The sequence below is a fragment of the Phyllostomus hastatus genome, unplaced genomic scaffold (genome assembly GCF_019186645.2).
Source record: "Phyllostomus hastatus isolate PE091 unplaced genomic scaffold, TTU_PhHast_1.1 phas_scaffold_1066, whole genome shotgun sequence".
NCBI classification, from domain to species: Eukaryota; Metazoa; Chordata; class Mammalia; order Chiroptera; family Phyllostomidae; genus Phyllostomus; species Phyllostomus hastatus.
Genome location: NW_025334004.1, coordinates 26073531 through 26088322, shown reverse-complemented (window position 1 = coordinate 26088322; position 14792 = coordinate 26073531).

The window sequence follows — 14792 nt, the reverse complement described above, 5'->3', positions numbered from 1 at the left end:
GACTAGGACATCTGACTGACTAAAGGGCCGGTACCATGGTTAAAAACATCCCAGGTCCCAAGCATTTCACCAGGAGTCCAAATTCTCTTGAGATGACATTCCCTCAAAATAACTTCTCGGTTGGGAGGTAAGCGGAGCCAGCGGAACACAACAACAGCCGCCAGGCTGGCCAGGGGTGCGGCGTCCTGAGGTCTGAAAGTGAGTCAGGTCCGCATGGCACACTGATGCCCGCAGACCGCTCAGTGGGCAAAGGGCGGCAGCCGTCCTGCCCAAACCGCTTTTCTGTCACTAGCGAGGGAAGCTGCCACCGGTTTGCAGGCTGCCATCTACCTACCTGGTGGCTACTGGCAATCTATATTTTAATGCAAATGCCATTGCATCTGTTAAGTATAAGAAAATCAAAGCAAAACAAAGCACGTTTTAATGATGCAATGCTACTTTTTTGTTTGAAAGGGCACCCAGGGAAACCTTTGCTGATTTATTTTATTTGGAGGACCTTACAAGGAGCTAGATAGCAGGAAATTGTTGAAAGAAACCCTGGAAAAATCACAGCCTTCCCATCCCGAATCAAATTCTGATTCCACCTGCTGGCGGCGGTGGTTCCTTCTTTCACCGTCTCCACCTTCCGTCCCCATCAGTAACCTGCATTTCTATCCATGGCAGGTGCGTTCAGCCACATCCACACTCGATTCTCTTGGTTGAGGTGAGGCACGCATGGGTCAAATAGATATTTTTAACTTTTTATTTATGTCACATCCCAAAGCCAGGATGCTCATGGGAATCCCAGCTGTTGGTTCGGCACCATCCGATCAGCTGTGCTGAGCGCGCCCCATCGGTGAGTGACCTCACCCCCCCCTTCACCAAGTTTCTAAGCTGCGTTTTACTGTCCCCTCCTCCTCTGAGCCTGATAACCATTTGGGGGAGGTGACGGGGCATAGGGGATATTATGGCAGCTTTGGGGACAGAGCTTTTGTGGTGTATTAAGCTTGGGCACAAGCATGGATGCGACTTCAAACTGCAAAGGGGAATAGTACAGGTACCGGAGATGCTGCTCAGCTTCCTGCAGTGCACAGGACAGCACCCCCACCCCCACCCCCTACCCAAGAACGACTGGACTCAAAATGTCAGCAGTGCTGCTGTCGGGACGCCTGCTTTCATAATGGCCCAGAGAGTAACGAAGTGAAAGTACCAGGGACTCACAAACAGTTCACATTCCAACTGACTTTGCAAGACCAGTCAAGACCAGTGGTCGGTGTGCAGCCAGGGGATGTTGTGGGACCTGCGTCCAGAGCTTGTGACTGAGAAGGCACAAGCCACGCCTGGCTATTATGGTGAAGCCGTCAGCAGCTGCCACCGAAACGCTCCATCAAATGCCCGCATATCAGGGTTCTAATCCCTGCTGCCAGACCAGACCTGTTAGCAAGCTGCTCAGGCCTCCTTGACAGTGCGTGTGTCTGTAACCACGGGAAGTGCTCAGTACGTCCAGCAGGGCCCAGTTAAAAGGTGCACCCGCACACTCTACACACTGTAGATACAGAGGGAATGACACACCGTTAAGTGTGATTGTTTCTGAAGGGTGGAATTGAGTTATTTTATGTTTGGCTGCTATGTGCTTTTCTGGAGTTTCAAAAATTTCTAAAATGAGCTTATACATATATTTAACTTTTATTTATGTCATTTCTTGTAACAGAAAAGTTATAAGAACAGTACAGAGAGCTTCTAGAAAGCCTGTACACAGACTCCCCAAATGATTACATTTGACCCCCTTTGCTCGTCATCCCCCCTCCCCCTCCCTCCCTCAGCCATTACACTGTGTTACCCCCAAATACAGGAACGAGTACTTACCAAAATCAGGAAATTCACTCGAAGCTCACTTTAACCTTGAACAGCTCCTGAGCCTTTTTCTGAACCTTGACATTTCTAAGATTGTATGTCACTTATTTTTTTGCAGAATGTCCCTCATTTTGGGTTTCTCTGATGTTTCTTTATGATTAGATTCAGGTTATGCATGTTTGGCAGGAATACTACAAGATACTGTGTCCTGCTAAGCATGCATTATTTTTTTTTAAATAGGAAAATGCGCCCTGGCTGGTGTAGCTCAGTGGATTGAGCGAGGGCTGCAAACCAAAGCATCGCAGATTTGATTCCCAGTCAGGGCACATGCCTGGGTTGCAGGCCAGGTCCCCAGTGGGGGCCACATGAGAGGCAACCACACATTGATGTTTCTCTCTCTTTCTCCCTTTCTTCCCAACTCTAAAAAATAAATAAATAAAATATTTTTTAAAAAGATTTTTGTATAATAAATAAATAAATAAATAAATAAATAGGAAAATGCTATGACAAAGAGATGGCTTGATAAATGAACATAGCCCCTCCCCCCACTAGTCCTCACTCCCAACTTCCTCCAAGGACCGGAAGGTGGTCAGGTCTTAATCATCTTGACGATCTTTGCAGGGTTTAGTATTCATCTATTTTACATTTTATTTTATCCATTTGCCAAACCTATCTGGAGCACCTGCAACTCTACACTCACTGTTTATGTTGCATTTTGTCTCCTTTGTTGGCCGAAGGCTCCTAGGGCACAAGCCTCGTGTGGAGACGGGGACTGGACGGCGCCCCGAGCACAGGAGGCAACTGAGTATTTGCTCAATGGGGTCCTGCGTTCCTGCCTCGTTCTAGCCGATCTGTGCGGCCGCCCGGGCGTTTCTCCTTTAGTGGCTCCACAGCTCTCTCTCTCTCTCTCTCTCTCTCTCTCTCTCTCTCGGTGCTTATGACACTCCGCCAAAGTCATTTATCTGCTTCCCTGACTTGTGCCTGAGCTGTATGAGGAAGGAAACCATGTTACGTCTACCTCCCTCTCCCAGGCGCCTAGCCCAATGCTCCGTATAAGCGCTTAATACACATTTCCAGAATCAATGGCATTTACATAACCACCCAGTGTGGATGCGTCACTTTTCACCTGACTCGTTCTGTTCAACGTTCTTTAGATTACACTGAGAAAGAAGCCGAGAGGCACCCAAACACAGCAGAAACCCCTCGTAGCTGTACACACACACACACACACACACACACACACACACACACAACTACTTGCTCTTTTAGGGGAGGAGGGATTTGGGTTACTATTACTTCAGAGTGTATTTCTTTACTTGAAATGGCTAATTGTGCCCCAAACTGGTAAATTCTGCGCTTCAGGAATCTCAGAAATCGAGCACCATAATGTGTTATTAAAGCAAAATAATTGGAGCATAGCTTCCCCTAAGCTGCCTGCCACGCTCAGAACCTCAAGTCTTCATTCCGGAACTATAGTTGTCCTGGTAACTTTCTTTAACTCCAAAACCACGAAAAGTAAATGGGAACGAGCTACTTTAAATTAAATATGAGAAACAATTACATTTTGACAGCTTAATTGCATTTTTTTCCTCCCAGCCAAACCTTCTAAACAAGACACCACACACATCAAGTATGCCAATTGTATTTTTAGACTCTTTTGCAATTAAGAAAGTATCCCTAAAAGAAATAAAATCATTGGTGGACTGAATGGTTGTTTCTGGAGGGAACTATATTCGGAATGAGTGCTGAGCCATCACATCCACGGTAATTAGCTCCTAGACCATGGAGGCCAGATGGAGGCTCCTCCTGGGAGCGGCGCTCCCGCCCCTCACCCTCTCCTCTCCGCTCCACATTCCCAACCAATCAGATGTCCAGAAATGCCCTGGCGGAAATTGGGTGGCTTCATTGGCCTGTGCTCTGTGCACCCCAAAGTGGCTTCAGAGGTGGCCTCGTGTGTGTGACCCCCAGGCTGATGGGTAACCAGCTTATCCTGGGAAGTGACTTCAGCATCTGAGAACGCATTTGGAATTTAATATGTCGCCGTAAAAATTCCCAAAACTGATGCAACATATTCAGCGGGGTGGAAAGGGGGTATGTGATTAACTAAAAAAAGGGAGATGCCAAATGGTACAGCCTTCGTCGGTACCATCAAGATGTGCCCGTGCTGAAAAAGGCCGAGAGAATGTACCTCAGAACATTAACCTTGAGACAGCAGGATAAATGGTGAGCTTTGTCTCTTCATCTTTTTCTTTTATAATCAGCAAAAGCTAGGTGATACACTAATCTCTACAGGGTAGGGTTCAAGGACGTGTGGTTGAATCCCAATTCAGGAAGATGACCATAGTGGCATCGGTATTTGATGGCATCTGTTATGGGCTGAGTTGTGTCTGCCCCCAAATACATCTGTATATTGAAGTCCCAACCCCCAGTACCTCTGAAAATGGCCCTACTTGTGGATAGCATCTTTAAAGAGGTAATCAAGTCAGAAGGCAGTCACTGGGGTGGGCCCTGGTCCATGACGACTGGTGTCCCTGGAAGATCAGGACACAGACACACAGAAGGAAGAAGGAAGACACAGAGAAGAAGGCCATCTTCAAGCCAAGGAGAGAGGCCTCAGAAGACAGGCTGATCTTGGACTTCCAACCTCCAGAACTGTGAGAATGAGATTTTTGTTGATTAAGGCACAGCCACAGAACTTGGCTACGGCAGCCCCAGCAGACTGATGCGGCACCACTGATCACGAAGCGCGCTGTGCTCGGGGCCGCGTTGAGAGCACGTCAGCCCCGCAGTGGCACAGGCCCGGGACTCGTGAGAGCCTCACACTCATCTCAGTGCCCTGCTGTTTCTGTCTTCAAATTCTTCGTGATATTTGAACAGGCAGCCCCACATTTTCATCTTCACTGGGCCCATTCATTATTTAGTCAGTCCTGAGTGTACCCATTAATTCATGCATGGTTCCACTCTTCAAGGTAAGCCAAGTAGGGGCTCCCTTGTTTGCTAAGCATTTATTGAGCACCTGCTGTGTGCTAGACACTCTGCTCCAAGACAGAGGAGAATGAAGCTCAAGGTCTTAGAGACCTTATCCTCTAAGCCGCTGGGCTGAAGAGGTGAAAGGCTGTGGACAAACAATCCATTGTCCATTTGTGGAGGAAGCAAAGGGTCATGGGAGCACTGAGGAAGACACATCCTCAATCCAGATGGCTTCATGGGAAACTCAGTCACATATTCGACCCCATGCCCATTCTGGAAACAGTGAGATTGAGGCCGACCTGCCCAAGTTCAGCCAGCTGGTCCAGGACAGGCTCGAGCCTGCTCTGACATCCCCTCCATCCGGGAGGCCGTGCCCCTCCCAGAAGGGCCCCTTGTGATCCCCGTGGAGTTAACACAGAGAGTGAGGGGACACTGAGCAGGGGTGTGCTATATTCACACCTGACGATCAGCAGGATAGCAGGTGCTTTGTACTTTCTGAAATCATTTTAAAAGGCTCTTATGTTCAGCAGGAGGCTCTTGCATCATAGAAGGCGGACAGGGCCAGCTCCAGGACAGAGAGCCTGAAACCAGGAGCAGAGACTCCTGACAGAGAACTGGAGTTCGCCTTGGATGAAATCATTTTGGAGGCAGTAGTGCCTGGGTTTGCTCCTGGGGCCTCTGGGACCCCTTTGAGGGGAGTAGTGATGCCCTCTCTGTACCAGCTCTTGAAGTGTCGGCTCCATCATTTATGTCCCAATGTTGGCAATGTCTTGTATCAGTTGATACAAGACAGTTCCGTACCCAGAAATCATAAATGAAGACAATCTTAGGCTAAAGTCTTCATTATCAGCAAATATAACAGGGTTAGGGTGCCAGCAAAGGCACAGTCAGAAATCCCGTATACCTTCTCAGCCCCCCACATATGTGGCTTTCCAGTTTTCCGCTGACTCTTGAACAGCTCAGGTTTGAACTGCGCAGGTCAACTGAGCCGCGATCAGTTGAACTTTGGCCAATTGAACCTCATGGGTCAACTGAGAAAAAACAAGAACTGCTTATACATGGACCCACGCAGTTCAAACTCAGTTCAAGCCCACGTTGTTCACGGATCAAGTGGACATGGTTTATTTCCACTAAATGCAGTGCCCTGCTTTCTGTGACCCCTCCTCCACTCCTGTCTGATAGAGTTTGCTCGGTATCTGAGCCCGCCTTCCTTATTGGGCTCAGAGCTCTGCTGCCTTAGTAACCTCATTACTTAAGATGCCCATTATTTAAATGTGGTTGATAGATGGGTGAGTTGAATTCTTTCCCAAACTCTTGAGCAAGTGAAACTTGGTCGTCTTTTACAAGCAGGAATGAAAAACTGACTGCTTTCACCTGCGCCAACCGGTTATTGAATCAGCGCTCGCCCCGCCAGGTGCCCAGAGGGTTCCCCGTCCCCCGCTGGCCGGTCCAGCACCGTTTCTTCTTGTACGTGAAATGCACTCAGGCCCTTTAGCCCGAGTGCCCCACAGGCCATCAAAAAGAGGCACCGGACTCCATTATAACGTCTCTTAGCACTTTCTGCACTTCCACGCCACGCCGGTGGGGTACCTGACTGTGTGAGAGGCGACTGCAAATGGGATTCGAGCCATAACATCACCTTGCCTGTCCCCTCCAGCCAGGCGAGGGAGACGGCAGGTCTCGCTAAGCAACCAAGCTCGCTCTTGGATTTTCTCAGGCCCGCTGCCCCCCTGACCGAGTTTCCACTTGGATGGGCAAATCAGCACTTCCCAAGCCTGGGCTGACACTGGGGGGCCCTCCACACGGGCACCAGAGGACACTGAGTCACGGTAAAGTAGGTCTGAGCATCTTTATGCCCAAGCAAGGTTGTGCCACCTTCTTTCTGCTTTGATGTGTGGGTCACGATGGTGATGAATGCATGTGTGTCTGTATTTTCTTCCAGCTCCCTCCAGGAGAAGCCCATGGCAGTGCAGAGAGGGGGCGCCCGGGGCCTGCAGGGGAGCAGAGGACAACCCGTTGACCAGGGCATCTGGGGCAGGCAGGCAGGCAGAAGAGTGTCTGAGCAGTTTATAAAGGACAGCGCGCGTGCGCGCGCACACACACACACACACACACACAAGTGAGCGATTTGAGTCATTGGTCTTTCCTGTCCAAGTTCAGCAGAGTTGGCTACTCTGAGCTTCCCCTGGTACCATGTGGACCCTGCCCGAAAGCCTTCCAACTGTCCCAGGCAGGAGAGAATAGGCCCTCTGCTAATTACCCCGGAGGCCAGCTTTCTGCTCCTTTGAAGCATTCGCTTTGATGTGATGTAATTCTGCTGCCAGGCCTGGCTGTGTCCAGATTAAGCACATAATGAGCAATTATCAGCTGGGCTCTAGGAGTGTCGCTGAGGCAGCCAGACTGGAAGCTCTGGCTGCCTGCGCCTGCCACCGTCAGTTCCGGCTGCCACCTACTCCTTCTGGGACTGGGTTAATTCACCTACACCTCCCATCGCACCCTTGCCCTCCAGTGATATTCGGCCCATCTGTAAAATGGGGCTGGGGCGGGGACCTCCAGGAGCCCTGCTCAGAGCCCTCCAGCTGGCTGGAAGCGCTGTGCTTTAGTAACCGCTCAAGGCCCGTGGAAAACACTGGGAGATACAGCCTCCCATAAAGCAGAGCCTCAGAGGCAGGCTCTGCAGTCAAAGTCATCTCACGAGCTGCATGAAAGGCCAGGGGTTAACCTTCCAGCATCAGTGCCCTCGTCTGGAAAGGCGGCACACCGAGGGGATCCACGTGCGGGCCAGTCAGTAACACACGGAGCCCTGCACCCATGTCTAGCTGCTCCTCCATCCGCACTGGCTGGCGGTATCACGGAAGCGTTCCCCTCTTTGGTCCCATGGGGTGAGGTGGGGTTTGATGGGCTGTGGTAACATAACTGCGGCACGGGCAGACAGACGGACTGATCTGCACATCTGCCTGCCCCCAAAGACCAAGGAAGGAGATCTGAGCCCAGTTTTGCAGAAATGATAAAGACTCAAAGGGCAGTTTGATGGGATCCGAGTCCCGCCGTCCCTCAGAAGGCCTTTAGGGGCATTTCATCCACCATGATGGCAAATCCTGGGCCAGCTGCTCTCCCGAAAGCACAGGGCAGGTCTCCTGCCAGGAGAGAAATATCTAGCAAAAGGAGGAGGCTTCTCTTTTCACAAGGAGTGTGAGCTCTTCTGTATAAGGAGCCCTTGTAAAAGTCTCCTCCCTGCTCCTAAAATTCCTTTGTCCCTCAGCCACCAGGCTGGAGCAGGGACAGGAGACTTGCCTTCCAAGTAGTTCCCTTAATCTCCTGCCAGGTTAATCTGCGGAAATCCTCTTCCTTCAAGAAGCACCCCCCTCCCCCTCCCCTGGTGGCCACATGGTGTTGTCTGAATTCCACTGGTTTCCTCTCTCAGGCCCTGATCTCTCTGTCTTGCAGACGGTTCTGTGGGGGCAGTTTAAGAAAACTGAATGCACAGGCCGCACATCCTGCTCATCTTGATTCCTTACAGGTACCAGGAGCCTTTGCTTTTTCTTTTCTTTTTTTAAAAATGTAAGCCAATGGTCTGAGATTATTTCTTGAGAACAGGATGGGTGGAGAGGGTGAGCGCAGGCATTGGGGGTATAGCAATTGCCACAGAGGGAAGCACTAAGAGAGGCCACCTCCCAGCCAGCCTGTGCCACCTCAGACTTCCAGAACATTCCACCTGCTTCAACCTGGTGAGCCTTGCCCTCACTCCAGTCTTCCTTCAGATCCTCAAATCAAGCAAACTCTCTGCTGTTACTGTCCCTTCACACTCGCTGTTCTTCCTTTTTTTAGCCACTCACCCCCCAACTGAAGCCCTTCAGAAGGCAGCTCCCCTCCTCAGAGAAGCCACACACACCCCCTGCTCCCCAATCCAGACGGGTGCCCCCCTCACTCCCACTGTGCCCTTCCTCTGTCCTCCATGGTCCTCTCCCCAGTCTCCCCTCAAATACTCACTTGTGAAAATAGCTGATCAATACTCACCCCTGACACCCACCGTGCTCACACCCCACAAGGCAGAGGCCCGCTGTGGGCAGTGCTCGGCACGCAGCAGGTGCTGGAGAAAGAGTCGGTAAGTGAGTGACTGCGTGTGGTGACCGGTGTTGCTGAGGCCCAGGTCTGAGTTCCACCCCGAAGCCCGGGGCGTGCCAGGAAGGAACGGGTCTGCTTGCTGCCTGCTCCGAGGATACCCCCACCCCCTCCATCACGGGAGCCTCTGCTCCCACCACGGCTTCTACTCCCAATAAACTCAGGTTGCGTTCAAGTGGGATTTTGACAACAGCCCAAGCCAGCAAAAGTTCCCTTAAACTACAATGCCCCCCCCATTCCCAAAGGGGGCTGTTTTAGACACGTGCCTCCTTTAGGAAGACTCACCATGACCTACGTCCCCGCCTGCAGGTAGCTGAGCCACGGGAGTGGCCCTCCCTGGAGCTAAAGCCACTGTCACCCCAGAGGAGGCCCGAGAAAAGGGCAGCGGCAGGGGGGAGGAGGGAAGGGTCGGTCAGCAGACAGTTTTCACATCTCGGGATCGGAAATGATTGCCTTTCTCTCCTCTCCCCGTGGGCGGGGAGGTGTGTTATGAGCTGGCGGCTCCAGGCTGAGCCCGGAGATGGAACGAGCCGCACAGCTGTCAGGAGCAGCTTAGCAGGTCCCTCCACACCCATCACAACTGCGGCCCGGATCAATCCACAGCCCGTCAGCGGCTATTTACGGGGCCTGGGCCGGGGCTGCGAGGGGCAGCGAGCGGGCTGCCAGGCCAGAGGCCGGGGCGAGGCCCGCGTTGCAGCAAGAAATGAGTGTGACAGCACCGGCAGAAGAAAACCGGAGAGCAAACCCCGAGTGGGACAGCGACAGGGAAGGGCTGCCGAGTGAAGGGTCCCCAATGAGGACCCCAGACGCCAGGGAAGGAGCCACAGGCCTCCCATACAGCCCCATCGAAAGGCCATTTTCTCCACACCCATGGGACCAGGGACAGGGCCTGGTACACAGAAGGTTCGGGACTGTCTCATCTAGCGGTGAAATGTGGAGGAAGGCTGACTTTGGGATCAGACAGGTCAAGGTTCTATTCTGAACTCAAATGACCTCGAACAAGCACTTAATCTCTCTTCTTCTGAACTGCCTTCATTTTCCTGGTGGGCCGAGTACCTTACGAGGCCCCCGGCGTGTCATGGGGGAGGGTACAGGTGCTCTCCGCGTGCTGCCGTGACGCACACCCCGGCGTTTTTCCCCGTGTGAGGAAGAAAACCGGGTCTTAAATACAGTGTTCCCCCACCTGCTCCTCGAGGCTCAGAGTTGCACCCCACTGCTGTCCATCACCTTCTTAGAGTCTGAAGCCGCGGTCATTCACCCGTGGATTCACTTTTTCTGCACATCTTCCTCGCTCGTTAGCCTTGGATAGAAACATCACAGTCAACGATGCGATGAGAACAGAAAACAGAGCCTGGGTTTCGAAAAGCGCTTCATACGTGGCGGTATTTTTACATACGGCCTCTCTGGGCAGACAGGGGCTCTTGCTGGGACGAAAAACACAACCCCCACGGAAGTAAGTCAATAAGCAGTCGGGCAGCCCCACCCACCCGGGACCGAGCATCTGGCCTGGGGTGTCGCCACGCGCCCGCTGCTGGCTCTGACAGCGGCGTGCAAACAGCGCTCAGAGGCCTCTGCAAATGCTGGTGTGACGCCTTTTTTCTTAAAAAAAAAAAAAAAGAGGAAATTCCGTAATGATTAGCAATCCTCTATGCTCCATAGTGAAACTTGGCCATTCAAGCTGGTATAGTGTCAGTTGTCTTATATATGCCTACCTCTTTAAGAAGGATTTGGCATGAGTTACTTTTACACATGTGGGGAGTATGTCCTACGTGCATACACAGATCACAACAGAATAAAATAAATAGATGCGGAAATCAGGGCGAAAGGGAGACAGAAGTGGTAAAATCCAATGAATCCAAGGATTAGGCCATAAAATCTGGGGCAGTTGCTGCAGGGGAGGCGACTCTGATATGAAACCACCGGGGATCAGGAAGTGGGCTTTATTTACGCTCGCGAGAAGGCATTCTTTTATTCCACCCCCGATCCCAAGCCCGGAGCCTCCTGGACACACGCGAGACACCGATGTCACTAATCCCGCGCACGCGGCGGTGTCTTGCCTCACACCACCATCGAACACTGCGTTTGTTTCCTGGCACGAAACCCACTCTACCTTCTGAACCTCCACCTCCGTCCTTTCTCTTCTCACCTGGGATTCCCTAGCGCAGGTGTCCGACAGCATCCAGGCTGGGGCAGCAGTCCACCTCAGTCTACGAAGACGACCGGGCTGAACATCTTTAGAAGAGGTGCTTGCTCGGTGAAATACAGTTGTTGAGTTGGTCCTAACTCTGCCGTGTGGTTAGCATCTTGAGTGTTTTCGTCCGCAATGTGGACTGGCCTGGTGCTTCCCCTGAGTGCCAGGAAGACACAGCACCTTGGGTGTGTTCACCCCGCAGCCTGCGGGCCACATGGGGCTCCGGATGGCTGTGAATGCGGCCCAACACAAAATCTTCCATTTGCTTAAAACATTATGAGATTTCGGGGGGATTACATATTGCAATGTATTTAATGTGTGCCCCAAGACAAGTCTTCTTCTTCCAGGGTAGCCCAGAGACGCCAAAAGGTTGGACACCCCTGCACCACTCCGGAATCTGCAGAGAAGTCAGCATACCCTATGGCCTAGCCACGTGGTGCTTTTGTTTTTCCTTGTCATGTAGGAACGAGATGACTTATTACCCCTACAGGTTCTTAAAACAAGTTCACTCCTAGGGACATTAGGAAACAAATGACAAGTCCAAGTTCAGCAGACTCGCCCTGTCTTCAGTAGCACGGGGAGCAGTCCCGGGGTTTGCAACCCGCCTCTGGCATTTACCAGCTGCGTGAACTTGGGCAAACCTTACCATCCCTGAGCCTAGACTTTCTCACCTGTAAAATGAAGCAATAACAATACCCACACCACTGAGTTATCATGAGGATTAAACAAGAGAAAATATATAAAGTATTTAGCTCTTTCTAGCACTCAAGAAAAGTTAGCCGCTGTAATTTATGTTATTAATCTCATGAGGATGACGACAATACTTTAAGGCAGTGGTTGCCCACCGGGGACAATTTTGCCTCCCAGGGCACATTGGCCACACCTGGAGACATTTTTTGTTGCCTTAAGTGGAGGAGGCGGCTGCTGCCAGCTCCTGAGGGTGGAGGCCGGGATGCCGCTGGGCATCCTACAATGCGCAGGACAGAGCCCACCACCAAGAATGATCCAGCCCAACAGGACAGTAAGGCCAAGGTTGAGAAGCCCTGCCTTAAAGGACAAAATTCCATTGTTCAGAAGTTTTAGGAATTCTATCATATTGACTAGACAAACCACGAAGAAAAAGAAGAAGAACAAGAAGAAGAAGAAGAAGAAGAAGAAGGAGAAGGAGGAGGAGGAGAAGAGGAGGAGGAGGAGGAGGAGGAAGAAGAAGAAGAACAAGAACAAGAACAAGAACAAGAAGGAGAAGTAGGAGGAGGAGGAAGAAGAGGAGGAGGAGGAGGAAGAAGAAGAGGAAAAAGAAGAAGAAGAAGGAGGAGGAGGAGAAGAAGAAGAAGAAGGAGAAAGAGGAGGAGGAGGAGGGACATACCTTTGCCAGTTTGCTACCCGGCTGTATAATTTGACGCAGTCTGCTCAAGCCTCAGCTCTGCCATCTGTAAAATGGCCACATTTTTGGCTGATTTCAAAGCACCCTTCTGGCTCTGCCCCTCTCTGTGACTCTAACTTTCAACGAGCCTCTTCCATGCATGAGGAAAGAGGGGCTGGGCAGAGAACCCTGCTACCTCCTGGATAAATAAGAGCACAATAGAATTCCTTTTGGAAATAAATCACCTTTTCATATAAAATCTTCTAAAGACCATTTCGAGAAGAATAATAGGTCTGCCAGTCCAACACCTGCGGGGTGGGCAATAATTTACTCAGCCCACTGACTTGGAGGCAGGTCCTGCTCTTGATAAATGGCCCAATTAAGCATCTGTTAATCACAGCATTATCTCATCGGAAGGTGGAATACCTACTTCTCTCAAGCAGTTTCTCAGTGAGATAACATCGTGAATTCCCCCAGCAGCGAAGGGCATTTAACAGCACGGGGGAGCTCAGCTGGGGGGGGGATCAATGCCCCTCTCTGGGGCTTCAGCCCCAACGGTCGCTGAGAATATCTTCTGTGCCCCGTCCCGGCCCTTCCCCCATCAACCTTCCTATAACCTCAGCTCCTGAACTCTCCTGTTCGTCTGAGGCCTTGATAATAAAGCAACATCTGCAAAACCTACAAGAACTTTACTGCAGTTAATTGAGTAATTGAAGCAAGATGCAGGGAGAGGTGATCTATGGGCCTGGGTTGAGGGCCGAGAAGGGAGACAACGGATTTATTGCAAAGGCCGTGGGCGGCCTTGGGTCCAGGCCCTGGTTCACGGGAAGTTTGAGGTCATGTGGGATTAAAATATCTTCAGAAACAAATGGAATAATCTGGCTGAAATATCAGGAACGCGGTGCCAGTGTATGCCAGGGGACGGGGTGTGATTTATTTACCTGCACCCAACACGTTTTTTTTTTATATCTGCCCCATTAGTCTAAATGTATAGATTATCGAACAAATGGATATCCCTTGTTTGTGTCTGTCCGTCTGTCTCATCCTGATTGTGACATGGAGCCTGGCTTTTGTGGTTCAAGATAAGGAACGTTATGCCTTAAAGGGACTGGGGCCCCGGAAACTACCCAGGCGGTGAGCGGGGCCAAAGATGTTTATAATATAGTGGTTATATCTGCTCACAAGAGGCTCGTTAGAGCCAATATGCAATTGGTGGTAATATCTTCTCGTAATCTGAATAAATCCATAAATCTTTACGTTTAAGCACAATTCACCACCTTGAAGTCAGCGGGTGCAGTGCAATATGTCCGCTAGCCTTGCAGATGCCGCAGACACACGTTACAGATACAGAGACCCACCCGTGTGGGCGCCGGGCGTCAGAGCTGCCCCGTGACCAGCCTGCGTGTGCGGGAGGACCGGCTGTTCGGAAGGTTGTTGCTCCGTTTGTAGTTTCCCCCCTGCTTTATTAAATCCCCAATTCCTTGCAAAACTGTACAATTTTAATAACGCAAATCTGCGTGGACCGTAAAGCTGTCTAAATATACCTCGCACCCAGGGTATCAGACAGATCCACGGGTGATGATGTCACTGGGTCTGATTAACCGGAACAGGTCACCGACAAGATTTTATTACAAGTGTCATTTAGATTTCTGACAGCTTTACAAGGCTTAATGGCTTTTTATTAAATACATTGTGTTCAAGGAAGCTGACAGCAGTTGGGGATGCCTTGTAAATACAATGCAGTGGAATTTCCTTAGAAGCTGCGTGAGAGAAAGCAGAAGGGGCGTGGGACGTCCCTCCCTGTCCCCAGTCCCATTGCTCGGGAGGTCCAGAGTTCATTGTCTCCTGAGGCTAAAGACAAATGACCTCCCGACATCTCCCCCTCGCTGCCCCGCCACCACACTCTCCAAACCCAGCAGGTCCGCCCCAGGTCAGCAGGGGTGTTTCCTTCTGACGCTCTCCAGAGTCAGATTCCTCGGCCCAGAGGGTGACCCACGTCGGGCACCCCTCCCACGCCCTCCCCTAAGCCTGGCTGCCTCCTAGGAATCAGTGAGGCTGGCCTTCCCGAAATTCATGTTCTCTGTGGGTTGATTAGCTAAGTTTGGTTGGCTTCTGCCCAGCAGTTTGTCGGACCCACTTGGAGGGAGACCGCATGAAGGATGGATGGACATACCATGCCCTTCACTTCCACGCCCGCCCAGTGCTGGGCGCTGTGCTTGGTGCGCTGGGTAGAGTAGCTCATCCCATCCCACAACCACCGAGCTGAGCAGGTGCCTTTGCTCACCTTTGACTAACGAAACGCCCGTCTGCAAG